This window comes from Giraffa tippelskirchi, chromosome 7, assembly GCF_054371585.1.
Source record: "Giraffa tippelskirchi isolate mGirTip1 chromosome 7, T2T-mGirTip1v1.2.pri, whole genome shotgun sequence".
Lineage (NCBI taxonomy): Eukaryota > Metazoa > Chordata > Mammalia > Artiodactyla > Giraffidae > Giraffa > Giraffa tippelskirchi.
The window spans coordinates 77,967,457-77,990,740 of record NC_137281.1 but is presented as its reverse complement, the minus strand read 5'-3'; the positions used below and the strand labels follow the sequence as shown (position 1 = coordinate 77,990,740).

The 23,284-nt window shown below is 39.5% G+C and overlaps 1 long non-coding RNA gene across 2 annotated transcripts in view; it reads right to left on the bottom strand.

Moving 5' to 3' along the window:
- Positions 1–3,407: 3,407 nt before the first annotated feature.
- The window catches only part of LOC145512336 (uncharacterized), a 40,008-nt gene continuing 20,131 nt past the window's right edge, over positions 3,408–23,284 (bottom strand). The window contains exons 3-4 of one of the 2 annotated variants that reach the window (XR_014058482.1): positions 5,579–5,636; positions 3,408–5,050 (exon numbers count right to left, since the gene is read on the bottom strand). This is a non-coding gene — a long non-coding RNA (uncharacterized LOC145512336). Of the gene's footprint in view, positions 5,051–5,227; positions 5,403–5,578; positions 5,637–23,284 lie in introns of those variants that run through there. The other variant, XR_014058483.1, reaches the window with a different exon arrangement.

Below are 23,284 nucleotides of genomic sequence, written 5' to 3'. Positions count from 1 at the left end.
ATAATACATGCAGGACACTCATAGGGCAAGACGTTGCTCTCTTTACACATGCAGAAGTAATATAAGAAGATTGCTCCACAAGTCCATTGACTTATTAAGTAGCTGCGGATTTTAATGAGAGCTTGATCTCTCCTATAGAGACACGGAATTTTGTTTCTGTTGTGGAAGAACTATTCATGTTAATAACAACAGAAAAAGGAGGCCACTGAAATTTTTCCTAATAATTTTACTGTGTCTACAAAGGTAATTTCAAAAGTTAACATGCATTATTAAGCTGAAATTTTAAAAAGGGTGTCTTTAATGAAATAAGCTGCTTTCAACTCCAGCTGTTCTAATGGCAGCTTCCTGGTTTAGCTGACAGTCATTATTTTTAAAAGTTGTATTTAAGTTAACTGAAATGTCGGTACTTAGGCTCTCTTCGTGATTAGATATGGTGATTAGAATCTCTTTTAAAATTATGCTCGGATTTTCTATTAGGAAAACCACAGTGGAGCCAGGACATAACAGGTCCATAATAAAATTTCAAATGTCTGATAACTTTTATGTACTAAATACTGAATTTTTTTTTTATTATTTTTTTTTATAAATTTATTTATTTTAGTTGGGGGCTAATTACTTTACAATATTGTAATATATTCAATATAAATACAATATAAATTCAATATAAATACTGAATTTTAAGAAATTGAATTCTGTGACTTTCCTATTAAAGGCAAGCAGAAGTTTCCCACATCTTTAAATAATTAAGACAAACTTTTACTGAGTCCAAGTTTGCTCTTATCAATGCACGATGGGTCAATGAATTCATTGAGAGATGAGGTGTTGAGGCAAGGAAGAGACTTTAATCAGGGAGCCAGCTGACTGAGAAGAAGGCAGGCTAGCACCCCAAAATAAACATCTTGTCAGGGCCTGGTCGCCAGGTTCTTTTATGGATCAGAGATGGCGGGGAGGTGAGGCAATAAAGAAAAAAGACTATTCAGTCCTTGCAAATGTCCCCTAGAAGGGCAAGCCTCAGGCAGGGGAATGTGTTAGTTTCACTTCCTACAGTCCTTCACAGGTGGGCGGCTCAGGTTGCAGGCCATTTTGTATGCTTACAGTAACAAATAGGGTTAAAGTCACAGAAGCAAATCCAGCGTAAATTTAACACTTCTGGGTTACACTTCCAATAGCAGAGACACACAACCAGAAAAATTCCCAACAGGAGGTTAAAGCTGGAACAAGATGTGGTACATATATACAGTAGACTATATCTCACTCATTAAAAACAGCTACTGAAATTAGGGAATTAAGACACTGTTAGCCACAGGAATGGGCCTTGAAGGATCTAGGCAAAGGGAAGCCAGGCAGGCAGAGGAAGACTATGGTATAGGATTTACCTTCCCAGCAGAATAAAAATAGACATACAAGGCAAAAAATTTGCAATCCAAAAAGAGACTCAGAGAATTCAAAGACAAAGGGTTCCAGGGGAAAAAAATGTGAATGGCCTTGAATGAATTAGGAAGTCCCTACCCTCATAGACAAGAAATTTGAATCTGTAATAGATAATCCACAAGGAATATTCTTTTCTCTCCTTCCATCCATCTTTCCTTGCACAGATCCACAGAAATCTGTAACTCTAAGAGATAATCCACAATAATTATCTAAGTTTTTTCTGTGTATACACAGAAAAGTATAACTGAGATAGATAATTCAAAAGGACCTGATGTTCAGCACTCTTCTCATCCTTCTATGGCAAAAAAAAAAAGAGATACCCCACCCCATAAATACATATGCCTGAGTCAGGAGTCTGTACACTGACAATAATCACAGGACTGCAAATCGAGTGTTCTGCACTGCAGCATCGACAAGATGGTAAGAAAAGGAGAGAAAAGCAGTGCCTACTCTCTTATCTCTGACCTCCCTGACTTGGGATGCTATCACGTCCCTGGAGCCTGGACAGGCTTGAGTCCCGCTGCTGAACTGGGGATGGTTGACACAGTCCAGCAGGGTGCCCTTGGTTGACACTTTTAAAGGGCTACTGTCTCCTACATTCTGGCTGAGACCAGAGTCCCACATGGCATCAAGCCCTCAAGGGATTTGAAGGCAAGGTTCAGCTAGCCTTGACCTCTCCTGGTGCTGGGGATCCCAACTCAAGCCTCGTTCCTGAGAATGCAGCCTCCTAGCACTAGCATCTAAGCACCTCAGCAGTGTACTGTGATCCTGGAGAGATTCACCAGTGCAGGCTGTTTGTTTGTGTGATGCTTTATGGGGAAAGATTACTGAGACTCAAGCCCTTTCGGGTTAGCTCAGGCACATTCCTCCCAATTTCACTGCCCAAGAAGCAAACTTTCCCTAAGCTTTTTGTTACCCCAGGAACCAAAGGTAGGCCTGAATATTGCTGCTGCCTTGTGGACATTTTCTGTAACTACAACATTTTCTCCGGTGTTCACAGGCAACTCAAATCACAGAGCTGGATTTCTGTTAATGACAGAAATTAACATTACCCACCTCTGGAAATGTCCTGGGGCGGGTAATGGAGAAGTAAATTCCAAACACATCTGACTTTCAGTAGCCCCATTGTCAAAGGCAAATGCTCCTGACAGCCTTTTAGGAAAAATAAAAAAAGCCAAAACAAAGTCAAACCTCCATAACAGGACAAGATACTAAGGATCCCTAATTGCTGGAGGAGTGCCATTCAAAATGACAATGGGAAATCAAATCCCACCAGTCACAGTGGTCATCATCACCAATCTACAACAGATGAATGTGGGAGAGAGCCTGAAGGAAAAAGAATCCCTCTAAGATATCTCTGGGAATATACATTGGCAACAGTCAGTATAATGGACAGTTTCTGAATGTCTGAAAAAAGCCTCTCAGAGAGATTAAAACTAGGATCTGACATTCCCACACTTGGCCTATATCCTGAGAAACCACTGATCAAAAGTCACAGACACCCCAACAAAGCTTCAGCCCTGCTTCCGATAGCCAAGACAGACTACCAGCAAAATCTCCAGCGAGGGACTAAAGCTGAAACGAGGTGTGGGACATATATACAGTAGACTCTTTCCCACTCATAAAAAACCATCACTGAAATTAGGTAACTATGACAGTACTAGCCACAGGGATGGTCTTTAAAGGATCATACACTAAGGGAAGCCTGTCAGGCAGAGGAAGGCCATGGTATATGAGGTACCTTCCAGGCAAAATAAAAGTAAACATACAAGGCAACAAACTTACAACCCAAAAAAGAGACTGAGAATTCAAACTAATGGTTCCAGAGAAACATAAGTGATAGCCCGGGGATGAATTAGGATGTCCGTGCCTACACACATGAGAAATCTGTATTGTAATAGATAATCCACAATGATTATCCCCTTCCTTCTGTTGCAGAAACCAGTAATCAAGAAACCAAGCACCACACTCAGAGAGTTGGAGAACTCAGGTTTATTACACCGGCGGGCCCAGAGGAGTTAACACTAAGCGCTGAGCCCTGAACAAAGGGGTTGCAGAGTTTTTATAGGCAGACTATAGTGAGCAACACTACCTGCTAATAAGCTGGTTTAAACTAAGGGAGGTTTCATGTGTGTGGGAACAGCAGTCAAGATGGGGAGGGGGATGCCTGACCTTTACACAGACAGGCATGATTAAGCAGGTGTGCATGGGCTGGGCAATTGCAAAGAGCAGGACAAGGGTGAATGAGATAAGCTCCAGTTCCTAGTATTGTGAGTCCCCACTTTCCGAGACCACGTGACCTACATGATCCAGACTTTGCAAAGAGAAAGCTTAGCTACGGAGGCAGAAGGAGCTGGAGGTTATGTAAAATTTTAACTTTTCCTCTTCATTCCCCTCTCTTGATGCTTCTATCACTCATTGTAGAAAGCATCAGCTCATGTTTTGGTAGGACATTCACAGCTCCCCATCGTTTAGGGGGCTATATTGAGCTATTACCATTTGTAACTTTATGGATTTAAATCCGAGAACTGGGTTATGAACTGGGTAATTGCATTGACAATACAAGGGCCAAACAAGAGCTCCACAAAGAACTTGAAGAGAGGACCTGCTAAAGGGAGAAGCCATGATGCCAGCTCCAGATTTGTTCCAATTACCCCAGGAATTAGCTAGTTCCTCTCTCCTTTTTATGATTTGTTCCCTTAGCTGTTGGGCCATGTTCCTGACTATTTCTGATTGGTTTACATAAAAGCAGCATTCTTCATTCAAGGAGAGGCAGAGTCCTCTCTTTTCAGCTGTCAGTAGGTCTAGCTGTCTCCTATTCTATAAAACCATCTTAGCCAGGGAGTCTAGTTGGTCCTGTAACAAAGAGCACAGCAATAATACCGATTAGGGATAGAGGCCAGGGTTGACAATGAAAATCCATTGATATCTTGATGGCCAGATCCTCAAGCTTTCGCGGTGACCAGCCAGCTGCTGGAGTGTGGCTCGAGCGAGGCTGAAGAATCCTCAAGCTTCTGCCATGCATTGAATAGTCAGCTTCCGGAGTGACTACAGCAGGGCTCAGCATCCTTCGTGGGTGAGGGCTATTGTCTTTGGAACCGGACCTTGAGGAGGTTTGCAGGGTCCCGAACTGCTTTCTAGGTGTCCTCATCACAGGAAGCCGCTTCCTTCTTGACTCTGGTGTGGTGGATCCAAGGGATGACGCCTGTAACTTTTAACAGCAGTAGGGGTTGCCAGGACGACTGTGTGAGGGCCTGTCCAAACTGGCTGAAGTGGTTTTTCTTTCCTAATCTTTAATCCATACCTCATCTCCTGCCTGATAGGAATGAACCCAGTTGCCCGAAGAAATGGGTGTCCTTTCCAAGGTTTCTTGGGCGATATGGCAGAAAACTTTTCCAGGGCCTGGAGGTTTCGGGATATCTCCAGGTCAGCTAGCTGGTGGTGGTCTCCCTTGAGCTTTTGTATCACTGGGGGTAGTTTCCCGTATAAGATCTCAAAGGGAGAATAGCCTGAGGACCTCGGGGTGCATTTAGAGAGGGAGATAAGAGTCCACAGAATGATAAAGCAGCTTGTTCCAGCATTGTCTGGGTGTTGGCCGGGGGATATTCTTGTCGTACTACTACTTGGAGAAACAAACATAACAAGAAAGTTAAAGATATTTGGCCCAAAGATTGATAGACATAGGAAAGCTGTTGTAGGGCTAGCCAGGAGAACCAGCTCCAGACATTGATTCGTGACATTAGTGTTTCTCTAGCTATGAGAAGATGCAAGAATTTGGACTCATAAAAATCGTTACCTGAAAACATATGACCATCTGAAGGCCTGTTTTTTTCTTTTTTTCCCAGAGCACAGAGTGCCTTATTTTTTATCTCCACCCTAAACTCCTTTCAAGGGGGTGTTGAAGGTCAGCATCTTGTAGTGGTCATGATTTAATCTTCGTAGAGGCAGCTGGCAAGGGCCAACTTCCAGTCAACAGGGCCCCTTCATAGCCACATATTTGACCACGTTGGGGGGCGTTTCATGGTCATTGTGACCCGTGGTGCTGGGAAGGCTCGTTCCCAGGTCTAACAAAGATCCCACTGACAGGCCACTCTGTGTGCTGTCACTAGACCAGGCCTTGTAAGTATCAAAAGTCTCTGGACCATACCTGTCTTATTAGCCTCTTGGTCCAGGAAAATATTTCCTCTTGTTGCTTCTTCCCATATCTAGAGTTACATTATTACCATTATTGATCTCATATGGAACTGCATGTCAGCATTTTATCACAGGCTCAGTCACACATTTGGTAATGTAAGAAATAATCTTCTGAAACAAGCCACCTAGAAATAATATAGCTAACAGTTATTAGTAAGGTCACAAGCAAGAATTTAAGTCAAGAACTTTCATTTGGTATAGCCTGGTATACCCCAGTTAAATGATAATAGCCAAGTGTTCATCTCCTGGTGTACATCACGGAGCGTCTGACCTTTATCCAAGGATTGGTTACTGAGATAAGCTTTAGAAACAATCTTGAAGTGTCTTTTTTAATAACTTAATTAAAACTTGGAGCAATATAACATAACAAGGAACTATCTCAGAAGTGAGCCTTAGTAAGCACAGACCTTAATTAACAAAACTAGAACTTAATATTCAGTGAAACATAATTTTATTTTTTCTTTTTGGAGAACTCATTGTGAGGGCATTAACACTGTAGCCAGGGAAGGCTTTAACCCATCAAATAAAAATGAGGTCTGTCAGGGAGCTGGGAAAAGTGGCCATCTTGGATTTCTTATAGGCCTGGCTCTTTGATTTTTAGCTGTTGTTTATCCATTTTTAGTTTCCTGAGTTAGGAGCAGACTATTGCCATGTTTTAAGGACATCAGGATAGCAGAAGTCTTACTGTGAGGGGTTATTTTTTGTAGAAGAAGAATGAGCTTTGCCTACATGTATCATAATCTTAAATAATGTTTATTTACTCTACCAAAGTCAAAAAGATTTTAAAAACAAATATAAATCACTTAAAGACAAAGAAATTAATAATCTGCTATCAAAAGCTGCATTTAAAGAAAACTTTGTTCTCTAAACAGAGAGAAGACCAAATTCTAGTCTGGTACCAGCTTACTGTTAATAACAAAATTTGTTTATCTGCTTGATCTTAGAAAGTCTTTTCTATAAATTTTGAAAAACTAGCAGTATTCTTCTAAAGGCATGAGAGTAAAACCATAGCAGGCATGTTTAAAATCTGATTCTATTGCAGTTGACAAGAAACCTGATCATAGCACTTTAATATAACTAGAATTATAATTGACCATATTTTATCAGGGCATATCAGATCTATATGAATTTCACACAATTTTAGGATATCTATATTAGTAACATCAGCCATACAGTAAACCTGAAAAGATTTATCACCACTTCAACAGTACTTCTTAGGTAATTTAACATGTCCAATGAACCCAGGTAGCTTAATAGCTCTTTGCAATGTCTCAGGGGCCCTCTGAAGCATCCCAAATTTAGCTAGAAGTCAAGTTATTTAGGAAGTTTTGTTGATAAATATCAAACTGTTTTAACACTCAGGTAGGATCATATAAGTTACTGTGAAATAATAGCTATAACTCCAATATTTTGGCCACCTGATGCGAAGAGCTGGCTCATTTGAAAAGACCCTGATGCTGAGAAAGATTGAGGGCAGGAGGAGAAGGGGATGACAGAGGATGAGATGGTTGGATGGCATCACCGACTCAGTGGACATGGGTTTAGGTGGACTCCAGGAGTTGGTGATGGACAGGGAGGCCTGGCGTGCTGTGATTCATGGGGTCGCAAAGAGTCGGACACGACTGAGCGACTGAACTGAATAAGCTGATGACTATGAAATCAAAGCCGGTGATCATGTACAGAGCATGGAAGCCTGTGACTGTCATGAGTGTTGATACTGGTCCTCCATCTGACGTTGTAAAAGCCACTTTGTAATATCCTGAGTCTTTCAGGAGTGTAACCTCCTGAAGAGACTGCAATAAAATGCGTTTGAAGGATATTCTGACAATTTCCATCTACCTTTCTGTGGTGAGCTCAAACAATACATACTCCCGAGGAGAGAAGACAGAGGTGTTGGGGAGCGGTAATTACTTCTACTGCACTTAGGGAGAAAGGGCATGTTGGTACTCAGCAACTGCCTAGTACAAGTGTAGAAGCAATACCTGAGTGATTAAACCTTCAAAAAGTTGATAAAAAATGAGAACAACTGGTATGAAATAGCCTTCAAAATTGCCTTCTCAGATCTCCCATCATAAACACAAGCATTGTAAAATCATTGCGTTTACATGGTCTCACACAATTAGGCTAACTGATGACAATGGCTAGAGAGGCTGGGATTTACTACATGATACACATTGGTTTAGCGGGTCACTAAGTGTTATGCAAATAGAGGCTTATTAACAGGGAGAATATGTAATCTCTAATAAAAGAGCAAATAACACTGTAAATTCAAGAAAAATGGCTAGAATGACAATAACTAATTTCATGAAGGCTCCTACTTATTTGGCTAGGATTGCCTCTCCCATTAAGTACATAAATACATGGCCAGTTGTGATATTAACAATTAGTTGTATCACTGTAACTCTCACTTAGAAAAATAACCCAATACTTTCAATGAATTGCAGTTACTGTTCCTTATAGAAGACAGTCTCATAGATATCCTTTTGTTTAATCATAGAAGTTGCTTATGACATGTCCTGCTCACAAATAGATTGTTATTTCCAGATTTCTGTAGGGTTATGTGGAGATTATAAATGAATGTGGTAACAGATCTAGTAAGTGTGTCAAGCTAATAAAAAAGTAATGTAAATATTAATAATCAACTTTGTCTTTTATAGTTTATTAATGACCAGTATTTGCTTTGAGAGAAGTTGAACTACTACTCATTGTTAATGATCCTTTCTTCTCTGAAACATTTGTTAATTGCTCAGTTGGATGTGGTAAATAAGATACTTCAGGACCTAATACGTAAAATAGCATCAGGCAAAGCACATAGATTTTTCATTCTTTCTCAAAGGATGGAATAATTTGTATTTGCTTTGATTTTCTATCTTGACTTCATGTACAGTTACATATTGATATTTTTAGTTGAAATACAATAGAACTAAAAATATTGATATAATACTAATTAATCATGTTGGTGTATGTAGTTGTCATCCATGATTCACAGGAGGTTTAAACTCCCAGTGGTCAGCTTCTTCATGAATCTATACCATGAATGAAGAGCATTTCTCAAAATGATGATAGGCATAAACTATGTTTTGACTCACAAATTTCCGAGCATTCCTCACAATACAGCTCTTATTTTCAATATTAGAGTTTTTTTAATGTCCTTGTATACCATTAGTTTTTATGGGCACAGAAGAAAAAACTTCATGAGTATAAAACTTGTTCACATAAAAATAGTGTATGAATTGTTATCTTCCTGACCCAGGGATCGAACCTGGATCTCTTGCGTCTCCTGAATAAGCAGACAGATTCTTTATCAACTGCACCACCTAGGAATCAAGATTCATTTCAAGAACCACTGCCATCAGCTTCTACTCTTCATGACAGAAGTAGGAATAATAACATTGGAAGAAGTACTCAAGGGTATATTTAGTCAAGCAAATGTTATACTGGGTACTGTACTCCAGTAATTACCGGGACAAATCAGTTTCCAAGCCCTCCAATTATGATGGGTATAACATCCTAAAAAATATAAAAAATTATTACAAATTCATGGGATGTGATGGCTACATTATAAATTATTTCATCATATGGTACTGCTTCAGGTATGCCTACTTCAGCATGAAGTACTGGACCTAAAGGGGTGCCTACTATTCCAGCTCAAGCAACAAATAGTAAATATAAAGTGCTGATCACTGTCATTTGTTGAAAACAATCAGCAGTTTGTCAACATACATAAAATGCCAGAGCAAGCCTTGGAATGTAACTCTAAAAACAGGTTACACTCTCTTTTTGCCAAGCTCTGAGACAAAATTCAAATCAAAAAAAAAAAAACAAAAACAGCATCAATTTTGTCAGGGCTTCCTCACCTTTTCTTTCCAGATGGCAAGAAACATACATTGAAGTCGGGTAACTGCAGGATTTACCTGTGAACTAAAATTTGGTGGGATGGAAGCACATCTCTCTAGTAGAATATGGCTTAATTAAACTGACCTCCATTCACTTCATGTACATAGAGTTTATAAGCCATTATTAAGGAATTAAATCAATTATACTTCCTTACACCTTCAATGACCCTTGTAAAAATTAATACTGATTGGAATCTAAAGTGGATTGAACTGTTTAATGTGTTGTGTTATATCAACTGGCTGATATACATGCTTATACACATCAGATAATTCATGATTTTACCTATCATATAATATATATAATAAAGCATAGTACTATTCTTATATATGTAGAAAGGCATATAATTCTTCAAGTACATGGTACTATTTGCTTTTATGACATCAATTTTTAATGCTTGTATACTACTTAATGATAGTGTTTATGTCCCATAAGAAATTGTTCGGGAAACAGTTTAAGCTGAATTTCAACTTCGTGTGCTGATGGGAGAGCTAGAGCATCTTCCCTGAGTCTTAAGGAGATATACTACCCTCTGTTTCTTACAAAGACTCTTAAATTTTAACAGGTTACTTATAATAATGGTTATTAGTGCTATAACAACAAAGATTACAAAAAAGTATAGAACAGATGTTAGTTCTCCAGTGATAATATATCAGTGATCAGTGGACTCTCTTCCAATTCATGTTAGCGTTAATAGGTCCACTACTGGGAATCCAAAGAAACATTAGCTAAGAGATATGAATGTTACACTTTATTGTTTTGATATACAAACTACTGGGACAACAGCCAAAATGACAATTGGGAGCATTAAGGGTAAAACACCCATTTATTGTGACTAGATCACAGAATAGTATATGCAAATTACAAGTATTATTTCAGTTTGATGTGAATGGGGAGTGTTGAAGGAGTTAGCTAGAGTATAATTTTCTGGGTCTCCTACAGGGTCAATGAGAATACTATTAGCATTAGTAAGACTATTAATAAGAACAAAGCAACCAAGGGATCCTCAACTTTGTAGTTTGGATGAAATGAGATTTGGCTATAAATGGATGGGATCCCTGTTGGGATTACGAGACTCTGTTTCATGAAAGATTAGTAGTTAATCAACTGCTAAAATGGTGATAAGAAAAAAAGGGAGGATAAAATGGAAGGCAAAGCATCGAATGAGGACCAGAATCCTCCTCTGATTCTTTTGACTAACTTAGTGCCAATGGGAGGAATGGCTAAAACAAAATTTGACATACCTGTTTCTCCTCAAAAGGGCATTTAGCCTCATTGTAACAGGTAACGTATAAATGCTATGGCTATTAAAGAAACAGTAAGATGATTCTAATGTTCATGATTCTAATGAGGTATAAAATCCACACTGCAGGCTTCTTGCTACATGAATAAATAAATAAAGAACATTGAACTCCATTTCCATGTAAGTAACAAATAATCCATAGACTATTTACATATTGGTACATATGACTTATACTTCATGTATAATGAATTGCTAGAAAGAAATCTGTTGTGATTTCATTTGCAAAAGTAAATAAATACAAAGCAAACAATGGGAATTTCATTATGACATTTGATGGGGACGGTAGATCAATAAATGCACTATAACAATTTTGATTAACATCTTGAATTTTCAAATGTTGGTCATTACTGTTCTTACAGTCAAAACACAATGAAGTTTTCCATTTCATTGCCATGTTTCCATTTCATGTATGAATACTGATGACATTCACTGCATTCTGTCATTAGTTTTATAAGGTTTTTTTTTTCCAAAATCTTCATAAATTTGTAGTGGGCTTGGATTTATTAACATGGTAGAATTGGTTGTGTTATCCTAGTGAATTTTGATGAATGATTTTGGGGATTAATTTTTTTTTAATATGTAGGGTAATTGGTAGTAGTTTTTGGTAATGCAACAGCTATGACTACTAAGCACGATGCTAAGGTTTGAGTTAAAAACTGTCTTAGGTATATTTCCATTCTGTAATGATAGAAATACAGATTAATATCACAATGCAATATTTGTTCACATTCACTAAACAATTATAATAAAGATCAAAATATTAACAGCAATGTAGAACATTGGAAACCTTACACTTTGCTTGTGGATATGAAAAATAGTACAGACTACATGTACAATAGTTTGGTATTTCCTCAGAAAGAAAAAAATATGCTTACTGTTTACTTTACCAACTCCACTCTTGGATATACACATCAATGAACTGAAAACAACAACTGTTTTAAACAAACATCTTGTTTAAACAAGATGTTTAAACAACAACCGGTACACAAATTTTCATAGAAACATTATTCACAAGAGCCCAAAGGTAGAACCCATTCAACTGTCCATCAGTGGATGAATGAATATGCAAAATCGGGTACATGCAAAAGCTTCAACAATATTCTACCATACAAAAAATACAGTGAAATGGCCTAGCCACTGTGCAAGACATTACAGAAATTCCTCAAAGACTAACAAATGGAATTAACATACAATATGTCAATTCCAATTCAGGTTATGTACTTAAAAGTTTTGAAAAAATGGCCTGAAAAAAATAAACATATTTCTACACTCATATTCATAGCAGCATTATTCACACTGGCCAACAAATTGAAGGAATCCAAGTGTCCATGGACAGACAATGCCAGAAACAAACTGTAGTATACACAAGATGGAATATGACTCAGCCTTTAAAAGTTCTAATAATGCTACAACATGGATGAACCTTATAGTCATTATGTTAAGTGAAACAAACCAGACCAAAAAAAGGACAAACATTCTGTGATTCTGCTAGTATGAGATAGTGGAATCATCTCAAAGCAAGTCAAATTCAAAGACAGAAAAAGCAGAAAGTGATTCCCAGCACTTGAAAAGAGTTGATATTTCATAGACACAGTTTCACCTGGGGAAACTGACTTCCCATGACATCTCCAAAAATTGTTATATAAATAATTGGAAACCATATGCTATCAAGGGAAAGTAGAAAGGAATTTTATAACTTACACCAAATTCGCTCAAACTTCTCAATAGACAAAATGCAAAGCTGTATCAAAGTTTTGCTTATGAATTTTAACAAACAAAAAAATAAAGTCTATCCCAAAAAAGGACATAAAATTTATAACATGATCTTTAAAAAATTAAAAATTTAAACTCTGTAAAAGACCTTATTCAGAAAACCTAAACACAAGCCACAAACAGAGGAATACATTTACAAAATACATATCTGATAAAGCGTTGTACTCGAATAACACCAAAAAATCTGGCACAAATAACCTCATTAAAGATGGATATATCTGAACACCTGGCCAAAGAAAGCATACAGATAGTAAATAAACATATCAAAAATGCTCAAAAATAATATATCATTAGGAAATTAAAAATTAAAACTACAGTGAAGTAGCACTGCACACCTATTGGAACCAGCAAACTTAACAAAACAAAACAAAAAACCCCGGGGGCTTCCCTGGTGGCTCAGTGGTAAAGAATGTGCCTTATAATGCAACAGACTAAAGTTGGAGGAATTATGATCATTTCATTGCTTTGTGTTAATTTTGAGGTTAATTTATTTTAGGTTAGAAATGAAATTTGCATTCCTCTTGGTATGACTCTTTAGTCAGACATATATCTGCTTAATTAAACAACAGCAACATGTTTTGAAAAGCTAATCATATTAGCTTTGTTTAATTTTTTGTCTTTCACACTGGTTTATGTGGTTTTAATACTTCATAGGTAGTTTTTGATATTCATATAGTTCTCAACAACCAGGTTGTGAAGTTGGGGGAAGTGGAAGAAGATAGGAGATTGTATGTCTAATTTCATGTTGTGGAAATTGTTAGGGAAATTAAGATGGAGGAACTCTTGTTCAGGCTTCAGAAGTGGGAGAGCAGGTTTCTGACCTTGCTTCTGACCTGCCTGGACACTGCCCGGATTCCATGCCTGCTCACAAGCAGTGAGCAGGCAGCACTTTAGATAAGAAGCAGAGTGGGTCTTGGAATTCTTGAGCCCCCAGATATCTGACCAACTACTTGGTGTTTAATAATATCCTGTGACTTACAAGATAAAACAAACAGCATTGTAAAAGATTAAAGTAAAAGCAGAGCTGCGTTTTTGCATGTAAACAACAATGATATCAGTTTGTGGCCTGGGATTATAAGTGGGAACCCCCAAAGGTGCAATTTGAAGTTTCACCCATGGGGTGGATGCACTGCCTGGGACTTTTTCCCCAATTCAATCTCCAGATTGCTGTTAATGAGGACTTCCTGGCACTGTTTAATTTGGATATTGGTCAGCCCAATTTGATAATGTATGTGTTGCTACCCTTTTCTATCATTTCTATTTCTCTTCTTTTTATGACTGTATACTGAAATTAAGTCAAATAACCCTCTGACTAAATATTAGTTATTTGACTTATAAATTAGCTATTAGGCTCTGTTAAATACTGAAATTGTTTATTATGAGTGGTTTCTTCTGTTAATAAATCCTTCTAACTTAAAATGAATATAAAACTTTTGACAAAACATAAATTAGCATTGAGAGCTGGATTTGTGAAACAAAATGCCATTCTTTAGGAAAAAAGAGGTTAATGTGTAGTCCTGTCCTAATGCCACAGCAAGGCCTTGTACCAAGGCCACAGAAGTGAAGCCCAGAACCAAGGTCACCTCCAAAACTGACTGAGCCCCTTTAAAACAGTTGCCAAAAGCTCCTCTGATCATAACCAGCAGGTTCTCTGACCCCCTATTAGGCCAAAATGCACACTCCACCCTTGCTCACCCTTTAGCACCCTAACCAATCATCTAATGCCAATGTTTCAGCAGGAATTTTCTTGGTCTTGAGACTATAAATATTGGCTACTAACCCATGAAAAGTATCACCTCTCCCTGTTGTTCTAACAGTGTCCAGGCAGCTCTCCCTGGTCTGACAGGAGGTTGGCCTAGTGTATTTGCAGCACTCTCATTATCTCTGCTCTTTATTCTTAGTAAAATCACTCCCTTCTGAAATGGTCTATGTCTGGGAGTTCTTTTTGCAGTCCACGTGCACTTGGACTGCCATGACTTTGGGGGGCCCTTATGGGGACTCTCAGGGGGCTCTACCTTTCCACTCCCATTTCTTTTTACTAGAACCTTCTGCAAATAGGCAAGTGACTGTGGAAGCAATTGAGGAACTCTGGCCAGGGTTACCCTCTCAGTTAGTTCAGTCAGTCACTCAGTCTTGTCTGACTCTTCGTGACCCCAAGGACTGCAGCACTTTCCTGTCCATCACCAACTCTAAGAGCTTGCTCAAATTCATATCCATTGACTCGGTGATGTCATCTAACCATCTCATCCTCTGTTGTCCCCTTCTCTTCCTGCCTTCAATCTTTCCCAGCATCAGGGTCTTTTCTAATGAATCAGTTTTTCGCATCAAGTGGCCAAAGTACTGGAATTTCAGCTTCAGTATCAGTCCTTCAAATGAACATTCAGGACTGATTTCCTTCAGGATTGACTGGTTTGATCTCCTTGCAGTCCAGTTCAGTTGAGTTCAGTCGCTCAGTCGTGTCCGACACTTTGCGACCCCATGAACTGCAGCACACCAGGCCTCTCTGTCCATCACCAACTCCCGGAGTCTACCCAAACCCATGTCCATCGAGTCCGTGATGCCATCCAACCATCTCATCCTCTGTCATCCCCTTCTCCTCCCGCCCCCAATCCTATCCAGCATTAAGGTCTTTTCCAATGAGTCAACCCTTCGCATGAGGTGGCCAAAGTGTTGCAGTTTCAGCTTCAACATCAGTCCTTCCAATGAACACCCAGGATTGATCTCTTTTAGGATGGATTGATTGGATCTCCTTGCAGTCCAAGGGACTCTCAAGAGTCTTCTCCAACACCACAGTTCAAAAGCATCAATTCTTCGGTGCTCAGCTTTCTTCACCGTCCAACTCTCACAACCATACATGACCACTGGAAAAACCATAGCCTTGACTAGACGGACTTTTGTTGGCAAAGTAATGTCTCTGCTTTTAAATATGTTATCTAGGTTGGCCATAACCTTCCTTCCAAGGAGTAAGCATCTTCTAATTTCATGGCTGCAGTCACTATCGGCAGTGATTCCGGAGCCCAAAAAAATAAAGTCTGACACTGTTTCCACTGTTTCCCCATCTATTTCCCATGGAGTGATGGGACCAGATGCCATGATCTTCGTTTTCTGAACGTTGAGCTTTAAGCCAACTTTTTCGCTCTCCTCTTTCACCTTCATCAAGAGGCTCTTTAGTTCTTCTTCACTTTCTGCCATAAGGGTGGTGTCATCCGCATATCTGAGGTTATTGATATTTCTCCCTGCAATCTTGATTCCAGCTTGTGTTTCTTCCAGCCCAGCGTTTCTCATGATGTGCTCTGCATATAAGTTAAATAAGCAGGGTGACAATATACAGCCTTGACATACTCCTTTTCCTATTTGGAACCAGTCTGTTGTTCCATGTCCAGTTCTAACTGTTGCTTCCTGACCTGCATACAGGTTTCTCACCTCCAAGGGACTCTCAATAGTCTTCTCCAACACCACAGTTCAAAAGCATCAATTCTTCGGGGCTCAGATTTCTTTATGGTCCAACTCTCACATCCATACATGACTACTGGAAAATCAGTATCTTTGACTATATGGACCTTTGTTGGCAAAGTAATGTCTCTGCTTTTTAATATGCTGTCTAGGTTAGTCATAGCTTTTCTTTCAAGGAGCAAGCATCTTTTAATTTCATGGCTGCGGTCATCATCTGCAGTGATTTTCACCACCCCCCCCAAATAAAGTCTGTCGCTGTTTCTATTGTTTCCCCATCTATTTGCATGAAATGATGGGACCAGATGCCATGATCTTAGTTTTCTGAACGTTGAGCTTTAAGCCAACTTTTTCACTCTCTTCTTTCACTTTCATCAAGAAGCTCTTTAGTTCTTCTTCACTTTCTGCCATAAGGGTGGTATCACCTGGGTATCTGAGGTTATTGATATTTCTCCCTGCAATCTTGATTCCAGCTTGTGTTTCATCTAGCCTGGCATTTCACATGATGTACTCTGCATATAAGTTAAATAAGCAGGGTGACAATATACAGCCTTGACATACTCCTTTCCCAATTTGGAACCAGTCTGTTGTTCCATGTCCAGTTCTAACTGCTGCTTTCTGACCTGCATACAGATTTCTCAGGAGGAAGGTCAGGTGGTCTGGTATTCCAATCTCTTTAAGAATTTTCCACAGTTTGTTGTGATCCACACAGTCAAAAGCTTTGGCATAGTCAATAAAGCAGAAATAGATGTTTTTCTGGAACCCTCTGCTTTTTCGATGATCCAACGGATGTTAGCAGTTTGATCTCTGGTTCCTCTGGCTTTTCTAAATCCAGCTTGAACACCTGGAAGCTAATGGTTCATGTACTATTGAAGCCTGGCTTGGAGAGTTTTGAGCATTACTTTGCTAGTGTGTGAGATGAGTGCAACTGTGCAGTAGTTTGAACATTCTTTAACATTGCCTTTCTTTGGGATTGGAACAAAAACTGACCTTTTCCAGTCCTGTGGCCACTACCGAGTTTTCCAAATTTGCTGGCATATTGAATGCAGCACTTTCACAGCATCATCTTTTAGGATTTGAAATAACTCAACTGGAATTCCATCACCTCCACTAGCTTTGTTCACAGTGAAGCTTCCTAAGACTCACTTGACTTCACGTTCCAGGATATCTGGCTCTAGGTGAGTGATCATACCATTTTTAAATCTTTTTTGTATAGTTCTTCTGTGTATTCTTGCCACTTCTTCTTAATCTCTTCTGCTTCTGTTAGGTCCATACCATTTCTGTCCTTCATTGTGCCCATTTTTGCATGAAATGGTCCCTTGGTATCTCCAATTTTCTTGAAGAGATCTCTGGTCTTTCCCATTCTATTGTTTTCCTCTATTTCTTTACATTAATCACTGATGAAGGCTTTCTTATCTCTCCTAGATATTCTTTGGAACTCTGCATTCAAATCTTTCCTTTTCTTCTTTGCCTTTGGCTTCTCTTCTTTTCTCAGCTATTTGTAAGGCCTCCTCAGACACCCATTTTGCCTTTTTGCATTTCTTTTTCTTTGGGATGGTGTTGATCACTGCCTCCTGTACAATGTCATGAACCTCTGTCCATAGTTCTTCAGGCACTCTATCAACCTGTGAATCTATTTTGAACTGTATGAAAAGGCAAAAAGGCATGACACTGAAAGATAAACTCCACAGGTTGGTACCTGCCCAATATGCTACTGGAGAGGCATGGAGTAATAACTCCAGAAAGAATGAAGAGATGGAGCCCAAGTGAAAACAACATCCAGTTGTGTATGTGACTGGTGATGGAAGTAAAGTCTGATGTTGTAAAGAGCAATATTGCATAGGAACCTGGAATGTTAGCTCCATGAATCAAGGCAAATTGGAAGTGGTCAAACAGGAGATGGCAAGAGTGAACATCAACATTTTAGAAATCAGTGAACTAAAATGGACTGGAATGGGTGAATTTAATTCAGATGACCATTATATCTACTACCGTGGGCAAGAATCCCTTAGAAGAAATGGAGTAGCCCCCATTGTCAACAAAAGAGTCCAAAGTGCAGTGCTTGGATGCAATCTGAAAAACGACAGAATGATCTCTGTTCGCTTCCAAGGCAAACCATTCAATATCACAGTAATCCAAGTCTATGCCCCAACCAGTAATGATGAAGAAGCTGAAGTTGAATGGTTCTATGAAGACCTACAAGACCTTCTAGAACTAACACCCAAAAAAGATGTCCTTTTCATCACAGGGGACTGGAATGTAAAAGTAGGAAGTCAAAAGATACCTGGAGTAACAGGCAAGTTTGGCTTTGGAGTACAAAATGAAGCAGGGCAAAGGCTAACAGATTTTGCCAAGAGAAAGCCCTGGTCATAGCAAACACCCTCTTCTATCAACACAAGATACGAATCTACACATGGACATCACTAGATGGTCAATACTAAAATAAAATTGATTATATTCTTTGCAGCCAAAGATTGAGAAGCTCTATATAGTCAGCAAAAACAGTACTGGGAGATGACTGTGGCTCAGATCATGAACTCCTTCTGTGTGAACGATGCAAATTTATTGAAGCAAAGAAAATAAAACTCAACTGTCAATAATGAGTTAATGTTGAAATTTACTGCAGGAATAAGCTCCGTAAAGGGGCACAGGATCACACAAGCTTTGTTGGGGTTGGGTGCCAAGAAGAAGGTCAAATCAGTGGCAGGAGGTAGGACACAAGATCCAGAGGTTGCACAGCTCTCTAAATAGGCCTCCATCAATGTCTTTAGAGCTAGAGTGTTTCCCAGCCAAATCAGGACAAGGAGTTCAGGACCAGGTTATAATCTACGTTAGAGAGTGTGGGGATCTGTCCTGTACCTGCTATTTTGATAAGCACAACTTCAGCAATATAGTATACCTCCTGCTCTCTCTCATTGTCTTTTTCCCTCTCACTCTTAGGCTCTTTCTCTGTATTCAGTAAATAATTTGCAATAAGGTATACTAACTACTTCAGTTGCCCTTTGTTTTAAAAGTCAATCACTACCCTGCTGGCCTTTCAGGTAAACAGGACTTACCTAAAACACTTAGCAAAGCATTAAGACTTATATAGTTACAGAAGAATCAGGCTTGTCCTCTATCAGTTGTAAAATTTCTATTGTTTGTAAGCATGAAATTAAAAGATGCTTGCTCTTTGGAAGAAAAGCGATGACAAACCTAGATAGAGTATTAAAAAGCAGAGAGATTACTTTGCCAACAAAGGTCCATATAGTCAAACAATGGTTTTTCCAGTAGTCACGTATGGAGTGAGAGTCGGACCATAAAGAAGGCAGAGTGCCAAAGAATTGATGCTTTTGAACTGTGGTGTTGGAGAAGACTGTTGAGAGTCCCGTGGATTGCAAGGAAATCAAACCAGTCAATCCTAAAGGAAATAAGTTCTGAAAATTCATTGGAAGAACTGATGCTGAGGCTGAAACTCCAATCCTTTGGCCACCTGATGCAAAGAACTGACTCATTGGAAAAGACCCTGATGCTGGGAAAGATTGAAGGCGAGAAGAGAAGGGGACGACAGAGGATGAGATGGTTGGATGGCATCCCCGACTTGATGGACATGAGTTTGAGCAAGCTCTGGGAGATGGTGATGGACAGGGAATCCTGGTGTGCTCCATGGGATCACAAAGAGTCGGACGTGACTGAGCTACTGAACAGCAACAACAAAGCCTGAGAGGCTATTCTCCTCAATGTGCAAGGGTGACAATGGGTTTTTCTATGATTTAGCAGTTACTTCAATAAAATACTTAGGAATTGTTTCAGGAAGAGTGAAGAAACAAATGTTGACCAATATTCATTTGTCTTTTTAAAATGCACCAATAAAATTTGAATCATCAGCCATTCTGACTGATTCTGAACCAGGTGGAACGATCTTATGCCCTAGCATAACTAATCTGATTTCTGAGGATAAGTGAGCATATGTAATCCCCCCAAATCATAGCTTTTGTTCTCAACAAAAGGTTATAATCAAGACAATATAATTATCAACAGATCAGATGCCTTACTTCTGTTAGAATATGTAACAGAGTGGGAGCTATTCAGGAACTCTTACAAGGACCAAACAAATTTAATCGGCTTTGCTGAATGCCATCTTGCTTTTTTATTTCTTCTTTCTCCCTTTCTCCTCTCCTTCCCTCCTTTTTCCTTTCTTCAGACACTCATACTGAGCACACTTTTTTCAAAGCTTACTTTAAAATTGAAGCATAGTTGATTTCCAATGCTGTGTTAGTTTTCAGGTGCACAGCAAAGTGATTCGTTTTTGCATACATATATATCGATCTTTTTTCAGATTTTTTTCCCTTAGAGGTTATTACAAAATATTGAGTATAGGTCCCCGTACTACATAATAGGTCTTTGTTGATTATCTGTCTTACATATGGCAGTATATATATGTTAATCCCAAACTCCTAACTTATTCCCCTTCCTTTCCCTTTTGGTAAAAATGTTTGTTTTCCATGTCTGTGGATCCATATCTGTTTTGTATATAAGTTAATTTGTATAATTTTATTAGATTCCACATATAAGTGCTGTCATATGATATTTATCTTTTTCTGTTTGGCTTACTTCACTTAGCATGAAAATAGGTCCATCCATGCTGCTCCCAGTGGCATTATTTCATTCATTTTGATGGCCAGTAATATTCATTGCATATATATATGGGTTTCCTAGGTGGCTCAGACTGTAAAGAATCTGCCTGCAGAGAAAGAGACCCAGGTTCGATCAATGGGTTGGGCAGATATCCTGGAGAAGGGAATGGCAACCCGCTCCAATACTCTTGCCTGAGAAATTCATGGACAGAGCTGCATGGCAGGCTCCAGGTCATGGGATCTCAAGGAGTCACTCATGGCCAAGTAACTTCACTCCTCAGGAATCAGGCTGCTTGCCCCTTCTTGCTAGGGGGTCATCTGACAGTGTGTTTCACCTAATCAGGGTAAACACAGGCATGGCCATCCACATTCCCAGAACATTCTCCACCGATATTTTTGTTCAGAATTGGTGCACTGTGTGTATGCTACGAGTGTCTTTAAACAGCTCTAAATGAAGAGGGAAACGTGTTATCTTCAAGCTGGAAATCCAGGCAGTAAGGAAAATCACTATATTCTTCCTGTGAAGGCTGGACTGTTGCAGCGCTGCTTGCCACTTCTTAGTGGGAAGTCATCACCCAGTGGACTTTCACTGAATTCAGCTGAGAACAGGTGTGGAAGTCAGCACTCACAGAACACCCCCCACTGAACTCTTTAATCAGCAAATGGTACAATCTGTCCTTGGGCTCCTTTACACAGCTTTCTACTACAGGGACATTTGCTCTTCTTAACATGGGATTTGGAGCCTAATGGTAGAAGCAGCATTTCTTTGTGTGGCTGCAATTCCTTGCCACTGGATCATTTCCAGTGGAATGAAAACTCCTTTGGTAACAAAACTAGATGGCACTCAGCACTCTCAGACACACAGCCTGTTTCCTCATGGGCAGTCCCAGTATGATCTAGGTATGGGTTCACAAGGCTCGGAAATGCAAGGAAACATACTGGTTGTGACTTTGGAAATTAGGGCCTCTGTGCAAACTTGGAGTTCTCACATCTTAGAATCTAAATCTAGACTGTTGCTGATTGACAGATGCCTGAAAAACACTCTCTTTTTTGCCTTTCATTCATCAAAGGAACATAGATTTCACAGCATTCTGTTTGCTGAGAGTAACAGACTGCTCGGAAATTCTTGCTTGGAGGTCATTTTTAAGTAAAAATTTCCCCTCACCTGTGTTACAGTAGGGAAAGCCCCTACACTCACAGGGAAAAGCAAACAAACATCAAAATGTCTGTTCCATCAAGTTTTTTTCTATAGGAGAGATCCAGTGATCCTAGGGCTGTCTGGAAAATTCTTGGATACTGCAAGGACACACACTGAGTGTGAACCTGGATACTGGGCCTTGTTGGCAAAATTAGCATTTTCTCTCTGTTGGCTCTAAAACAGTGTGGCCTAGCAACTGCTTGAAAGTCCATCCAATTGCTATTTTCTTACTTGTGACAGCAATATCTTTGGTCAAACCTTTGGGATTTCTGAAGCAAGCATTTCCAGTGGAATGTCAACTAATCTAGGTAGCAACACTAGATGGCACTCTACACTCACAAACACACTCCCACAGCCTGTTTCCTCATGGGCAGTCGCAGTATGACCTAGGAATGGGTTCACAAGACTCCAAAATGTGAAATGTGGGGAAATATACTGACCTTGACTCTGAAATTAGGGTGTCTGTGCAAACCTGGAGTTCTCACATCTTAGAATCTAAACTGTTGCTGATTGACAGATGCCTGAAAAACACTCTGTTTTTTCCCTTTCATTCATCGAAGGAAAATGGTTTTCCTGCATTCTGTGTGCTGAGAGTAACACACTGCTTGAAAATCCTTGCTTGGAGGTCATTTTTAAGTAAAAATTTCCCCTCACCTGTGTTACAGTAGGGAAAGCCCCCATACTCACAGGGCAAAGCAAACAAACATGAAAATGTCTGTTCCATCAAGTTTTCTCTTTAGAAAGGATCCAGTGATCCTAGGTCTGTCTCGAAAATTCTTGGATATTGCAGGGACACAGACTGAGTGTGAACCTAGATACTGGACCTTCTTGGCAAAAGTAGCATTTTCTCTCTGTTGGCCCTAAAAAAGTGCCGCCTAGTAGCTGCCTAAAAATCCATCCAATTGCTGTTTTCTTACTCGTGACAGCTTTATCTTTGGTCAACTTTTTGAGATTTGTGAAGCAAGAAGGCGGCTTGCAACTCCTAGCCGCTGGCCCATTTCCAGTGGAATGTCAGCTAATCTAGGTAACAACAATATGGCACTCACACTCTCAGACACACTCCCGCAGCCTGTTTCCTCATGGGCAGTCCCAGTATGACCTAGGAATGTGTTTACAAGGTTTGGAAAGTGCAGGGAAACATACTGCCTTGACTCTGGAAATTAGGTCCTCTGTGCAAACCTGGAGTTCTCACATCTTAGAATCTAGACAGTTGCTGATAGATAGATGCCTGAAAAGCACTCTTTTCTTGCATTTTATTCTTTGAAGGAAAGTACGTTTCCCAGCATTCTGTTTGCCGAGAGTAACCCACTCCTTGCAAATCCTTGCTTGGAGCTCATTTTTAAGTAACAATTTCCCCTCACGGGTGTCACAGTAGGGAAGGATCACATAACTACAGGTAGAAACAAAGAAAGAAAAAAACCCACG